Below are 6,648 nucleotides of genomic sequence, written 5' to 3'. Positions count from 1 at the left end.
TGACTCTTAAATTGCATCATTCCCATAAAATTATCCTGCTCTCCCAAATTGTTTCTCGCCTTTGATCTGCTGATAGGATACAATTGGGTTTTTCAGCCCTGTCCTAAGTAGCATCCCTATTTCCCTTCTGAGCCACTTTTTAAAAGAAGTAATTATATTTAGAACCCTGGAGCCAAAAATGGCTTATTTCTGATAAAATAAATTGGATTATTTTTTTTTTCCCTTTAGAGTGAACAGCACTTGACTGAATAATTTTTTTTTTTTTTTTTTTTTTTTTTTTTGAGATGGAGTCTTGCTCTGTCACCCAGGCTGGACTCCAGTGGCGTGATCTCGGCTCACTGCAAGCTCCACTTCCGGGGTTCATGCCATTCTCCTGCCTCAGCCTCCCGAGTAGCTGGGACTACAGGCGCCCGCCACCATGCCCGGCTAATTTTTTGTATTTTTAATAGAGACAGGGTTTCAACGTGTTAGCCAGGATGGTCTCCATCTCCTGATTTCGTGATCCACCCGCCTAGGCCTCCCAGAGTGCTGGGATTACAGGCGTGAGCCACCGTGCACGGCCGAATGAGTAATATCTTAAAGATGCTTCGGATTCAAACATTTTGAGCTTATGAGGATAGTCTCAGTTTCATTGCAACCGTAAACCTGGGAAGAGCATTCAAAAGTACAAAAATAAATAAAAAAAAGAAAAAGTAAAAAGAAAAGGAAAAAAGCACAAAAAATAAACAACAGCCAATACGAAAAGCCAACTTAGCTAATGTCTTTAAGATTCGTTAATTTTGTAGTATGTATCAGTAACCCATTCCTTTTTGTGGTGAATACAATTTTGTTGCATAAATAGGTCATATTTCGTTTATTCATTGATGGAAATTTGGGGTTGTTTTCACCTTATGATTATAATGACTAATGATGTTTTGAATCTTCTTGTGTGTTTGTGTGTGTATATATGTTTTCTGTCTTGAGTTTATACCTAACAGCAGGATTCATGGATCACATGTTAACACTACATGTTAACTTTGTGAAGTAATTCAAAACAGTTTTCCAAGGTGACTGTACCATTTTGCAGTCCCACAGTAATGCATGAGAGTTCCAATTTGTCCATATCTTCTCCAACACTTACTTTCCATCTTTTTGATTAGGTAACCTATTGCATAGGAAGTGCTATCTCATGGTTTGACCAATTATGTGGATCCTTTTTTTCCCATGCTTATTGCTCACTTATATGCATTCTTTGGAGAAACGTCAATTCAAATCTTTTGTCCACTTTTTAAGATTGTGCTATTCGTGTCCAGGCATGGTGGCTCACATTTGTAATCCCAGCAGTTTGGGAGGTTGAGGTGGGAGGATCACTTGAAGTTAGAAGTTCAAAACCAGCCTGACCAACGTGGTGAAACCTCAACTCTACTAAAACTACAAAAATTAGCCAAGCCTGGTGGTCCGTGCCTGTAATCCCAGCTACTGAGGAGTCCGAGGTGGGAGAATGATTTGAACCTGGGAGGCAGAGGTTGCAGTGAGCTGAGATTGTGCCACTGCACTCCAGCTGGGTGACACAGCAAGACTCCATCTCAAACAAACAAAAAAAAAACAAAAAAGAATGTGCTATTTGTCTTTTTACTGTTTAGTTGCAGTAGTAAGAGTTTTAATATAGGTACAGGTTTAACACAAATGTTATTTTAGTGAATACTATTTTATTTTACTGTTTATTGCTTGTGGTTTCATATTATATCTAAAAACCATTGCCTAATCCAAGGTCCAAGAAATGTATGTACAACGGAGGAAATAAATACAAAAAAGAAAAATGATTATGTCCATATTTTCTAATAGCTTTGTAATTTTAGCTCTTAAATTTATGTATTTAATCTATTTCAGTTAATGTTTTATATGCTTTGAAGTACCATTCCATATTTATTCATTTGTACGTGACTTTCCATTTCCCCTAGCACCATTTGTTGGAAAGACTATTCTTTCCTTCATTGAATTTTCTTGATTCATTGTTGAAAATCAGCTGACCATTAATGTAGAGGTTGTTTCTGGACTCAGAATTCTGTTTTGCTAATGTCCATGTACAGTGTGCTACTAACATGATATCTTGATTACTGAAGCTATGTAGTGAGTTTTGAAATTGGGAAATGTGAGTCCTCCAAATTTTTCTTTATTTTCAAGAATTTTTGGCTATGTTGGGTCTCTTGCATTTTCAGATAAATTCTTCAATCAATTTGCCAATTTGTGCAATAAAGGAAGCTGGGATTTTGATAGGGATTGTGTTGAATCTGTAAATCAGTTTTAAAATAATGCAGTGAACATGACATGTCTTTATATTGATTACTTTTAATACTGTTTCATAGCTTTCAGTATACAAGTCTTGTACTTCTTTGTAAAACGTATTTATAATTTTTTTATAAAAATAAAAATAATTTCTTAATTTTATTTTCAAATTTTCATTACTAATGGATAGAAATTGATTTTTGTGTGTTGACCTTGTATCCGACAATATTATTATCGGGTTGGTGCAAAAGAAATTGTGGTTTTTGCAATAATTTAGTTCTTATAATTTCTACATATAAGATCATGTAATCTGCAAAATAATATAGTCTGATTTCTTCCTTTTTAATCTGTCTGGGTTCTTTTGTCTTTTATTATTTTCATTTTATTTATTTATTTTATTTATTTATTTATTTTGAGACGAAGTCTCGCTCTGTCGCCCAGAGGCCCGATCTTGGCTCACTGCAAGCTCCGCCCCCCAGGTTTACGCCATTCTGCTGCCTCAGCCTCCCAGGTAGCTATCGCTACAGGCGCCCGCCACCACATCCGGCTAATTTTTTTTTGTTTGTTTGTTTGTTTATATTTTTAGTACAGACGGGGTTTCACCATGTTAGCCAGGATGGTCTCGATCTCCTGACCTCGTGATCCGCCCGCCTGGGCCTCCCAAAGTGCTGGTATTACCGTCATGAGCCACTGCTCCCGGCCTGGGCTTTTTTTTTATCTTTTAATTGCCTACTTGTTTTAGCTAGAACCTCCAGTACAATATAGAAATGATAAACCTGTGGAGATTTCCGTTAGGACGTATGTTTTCTCATACATTGGTTTTGAAGTAAGCAAGTTACAATAAGCTGAAGGATTTGAGTTGAAAAGAGTCCTCTGGATACTGATGCTTATAGAAAATAATATTCAGAAGAATCAGAGTTAGTGGGAATTATTTTTTGATTAATCAAATAGCAGTCTTCACTAGAGAATTCTATATTTTCTCTCGCTTCTGTAAATCAAAATCAACTGAAGGGCTTCATATTAAAAAAATTACTGAGTCAAGGTTATGGTATATAGTGTTTCTTTGTTATTATTACTGTACTCCAATATTTATCTGGCTTATGTTAGGAAATGCAATAAAACTATTTAACTAATTTAATTAACATTCTTGACAGTACCAGAAAAGAATGTGTGGCCCACATTATACCAACCCCTTAAACAGTGATTTTACTGACATTTAACTGGAAGTTAGTTTTAATAGAGGTGTAATTTTTTTTCTCTCCTAAGTAACTAATTTGATTTTATTACTATCATAAATTAGTTAACTGTGCCATCTTCTTTGCATTAACTGTGGGATTGGTTTGAGATAATTTGTAGCCATCTATTAGTAATAGATATGGTAAATAATTTTGACCAAAACATGTTCTGTGTGTTCCCTGCTGGATTTACATGGTCTTTCCCCTTGCCATTTTTTTCATGCCATTTATTTTCCAAGTGATTTTTCAATGTCTCCTTTTGTACTGTATCTATTTAAGTCACTTTCAATGTTTCCTGAAACTAAGACACCTATAAATAAACAAGAACAAGAAAAAAATCTCAGAAGTACAGAGTATAAACTAACAATCTTAAACTGAAATATATTACTGTTTCTACCTCAGAATGATAAATGCTTTACAAAGGTTGAGGAAACTAATGTCCCATCCTTTTTTTTATTCTTTCTTCCCCCAAATTAGCCTGCCTGTAAGCATTACTGTGGATTTTGCTTGAATTCCACCCTATCTGGGTAATTTACACTGGCCAACGTGCTGCTTTTATCAACATATCTCAAGTTGCAAAATTATCTATATTGTATATGTATATTTTCATAAATAATTAAATATGCAATTGAATTTGATCAGTGAAAAAATATAAAAGGCCTCATCCTTGACAAAGTAATTTCTTTCAAGTTGTGTTTAGGAAGGTGACGGAGATCTTAGAGTCAGTGAACCAAGTCAAATGGCAAAAGAAGCTGAAAATAATGGAAAGAGCAACAGAAGGAAAAATGATTTTGCCTCAGCACAACCATTTAAATAAATTGAATACACTATCAGAAAGGCAGTGTGCTATTTTCAGGACTTAGAAATTGTCAGAACAGCCCTTTCTAGATTTGCTTCAAGCTGCTGGCAGTCTCATTCCATTCACCCATTAGGCTGACGATGAAAAGCAAGCCAGGTGGCTTATGCATGCATTCAAAAACAAAGTTGTTTTATCCAAATGTGAGAATGGACAAGAAGCGAAAATAGTCCTCTGATCTGCAAATGAGAAAGAGACTTCTTTCAAAAATGAGCTCTCACGCTGAAAAAAAAAAAAAAAAAAACCTCTTGAGATACAGAAGAAATTTTTACTTATTCATTTGGCAGGAGAAGAACCTATCTGTATTGCCTTTACAAGATTTTGAAGCTGACATATATAATTTTTAAAAGTATGGAGGTAACATTTGAAAGACTTGCCAATTAACTTTTAATTAATCCTGATGTGTGTCATTTGAAGTCAAAAGAACAATTACTCCAAGATAAATATATATTTGCTGCTGCCAATGACCAAAACCATAAAAAGAACAAAGCATGGAATTTTGAGTGTGATTATGCACACTACAGATGAGGACATGTATCTATGGTTACAGACACACATACACACAGTGTAGAAGTCACTCCTTTGCTTTACAATATTAGCAACTAAAAATTGTAAACTACCTGAATTTTAGAAGATATCCTAATTGAGAACACATCTGATTTAAAAGCCTGTGTTTGGTGCAACACTGACAAAACTGAATTGTAATGGCCTTATTTAATACTTATAAAATGCTTGGTTTTAAAAGGCAAAGAAAAAAAAATAGAGAGAAAACCATAGTTCTGACTCCTAACTCATAAAACTAAAATGAGTGGCTCTTATAGGCACACACTTCACCAATCTCCTTTAGTCTCCTCCATTTTACATGGACCAGTTACGCCTTCCAGACAGAAATGATCATTGCTTGCCCTATTGGAAGTGTGAGCACATAATAACATGAGGACATTTGGAAAGGTGGAAAAATAGTATGCCAAGAAAGAAAAAGAAAAAGAAGAACTCCAGACAGGATTTGCGGAAGGGAAATAATTTATTCTATTGTTGGTTTAAGGCTTGCAAATATGATAATTCATGGACATTTGGAATTATGGTTCATACTTGAAACCTAATGGTTGAAGAAAGGAAAAAATACCACAAGATCTATTTCATAATATTAAAATACTTATTTCAAGCATTTTGGAACAAGTTCAATAACTAAACTGTTCTTTAAGAGAACGAAGTTAAACAGTAATTTAGGGTCAGATGTTTAAGCGCTTTTGATTGTTAAAAGGTTAAACGAGTTGTGAGTGTGCACCTTGTTCTAAGACTGCATTATGCAAGACATATTGAAATTTTGATTCTGTCACTCTGTACCTTTTGATCTGTCTGCCTGTCCTTTGTCAAGACAAGTGCAATTCTAAAATCCTAACATGGAACTGTTGAGAATTTCTATCTTGTCTATTATTGTACTGTATTATGGGAAGCTTTCTCCATCTTTACATCAAGTAATGGAGGGGGGGGAACCTGTATATTTCTCGGCTGTTTCAATGTCATAAAAAAGACTTGAAACTTTCAAACAAGGCTGGAAACTTATGAGCTTGAGTCCAACACCTCTGGGTTTACCATTTAACCATTCCCCACTGAGGTTTTACTACCTTTCTAGGGCACAGCTAGGAATCAGTGCCATCATCACTGGTAGGAGTCACAGGTGTTAGCCATTTCTTTATTATTGGGAATTTCTCGCTTTATAGTTACTTCCCCCACATTCTCTGCTTCCTTTCAGTCGCTCCAGAACAGCCTGTATTCTTCCCTCTCTGCATTGGACATTTATGAAAACAAAATGTTCGTTTAATTGAAGGTTCTCCAAACTCTTGGAGGACAAAGAATTACAAATCTCAAATATATGTAACCTCAGGAAGAAAAAAACAAGGAAAGGCAAATAATAATTTAATATTTTATTAAGTGGTCCTGCCACAAATATAACTTGGAAATACGCTTTCGTTCCAGAGTCCCAAGTTGCCAGATTTCATATTTGGAGTTTCATGGGATTGTTAAGCGCTAAGAAAACCTGAGAGTGCCTAAGTTCTACCCAATTTACTTCACTATATTATCTTTACTTTAGAAATTTCATAAGGACAAGGAATTCAGCCATTAAAAAATAAAAGCAGTAGAACATAGGTTAGAGTGAGGTTTCTAACTCACGTGCATTGCTTTCATACTTCACTGCTTTAAAAAATCACATTTATGCCCACATATGCACTCAAGGTCACAATGCATAGCTACTGTATATTACAGGCATTTTCCATAGATATTGTGATA

General features: G+C 35.1%; 1 long non-coding RNA gene across 2 annotated transcripts in view; it reads left to right on the top strand.

Moving 5' to 3' along the window:
* LOC123573935 (uncharacterized) overlaps window positions 1-2,941 on the top strand; it is a 19,525-nt gene extending 16,584 nt beyond the window's left edge. Inside the window, exon 5 of one of the 2 annotated variants that reach the window (XR_012414519.1) lies at window positions 1,273-2,941. This is a non-coding gene — a long non-coding RNA (uncharacterized lncRNA). The remainder of the gene's footprint in view (window positions 1-1,272) is intronic. The other variant, XR_010587316.1, reaches the window with a different exon arrangement.
* The last annotated feature ends 3,707 nt before the right edge of the window (window positions 2,942-6,648 follow it).

The sequence above is a fragment of the Macaca fascicularis genome, chromosome 6 (genome assembly GCF_037993035.2).
Source record: "Macaca fascicularis isolate 582-1 chromosome 6, T2T-MFA8v1.1".
Classification (NCBI taxonomy): Eukaryota; Metazoa; Chordata; class Mammalia; order Primates; family Cercopithecidae; genus Macaca; species Macaca fascicularis.
This window is presented reverse-complemented; position numbering and strand designations above follow the sequence as displayed.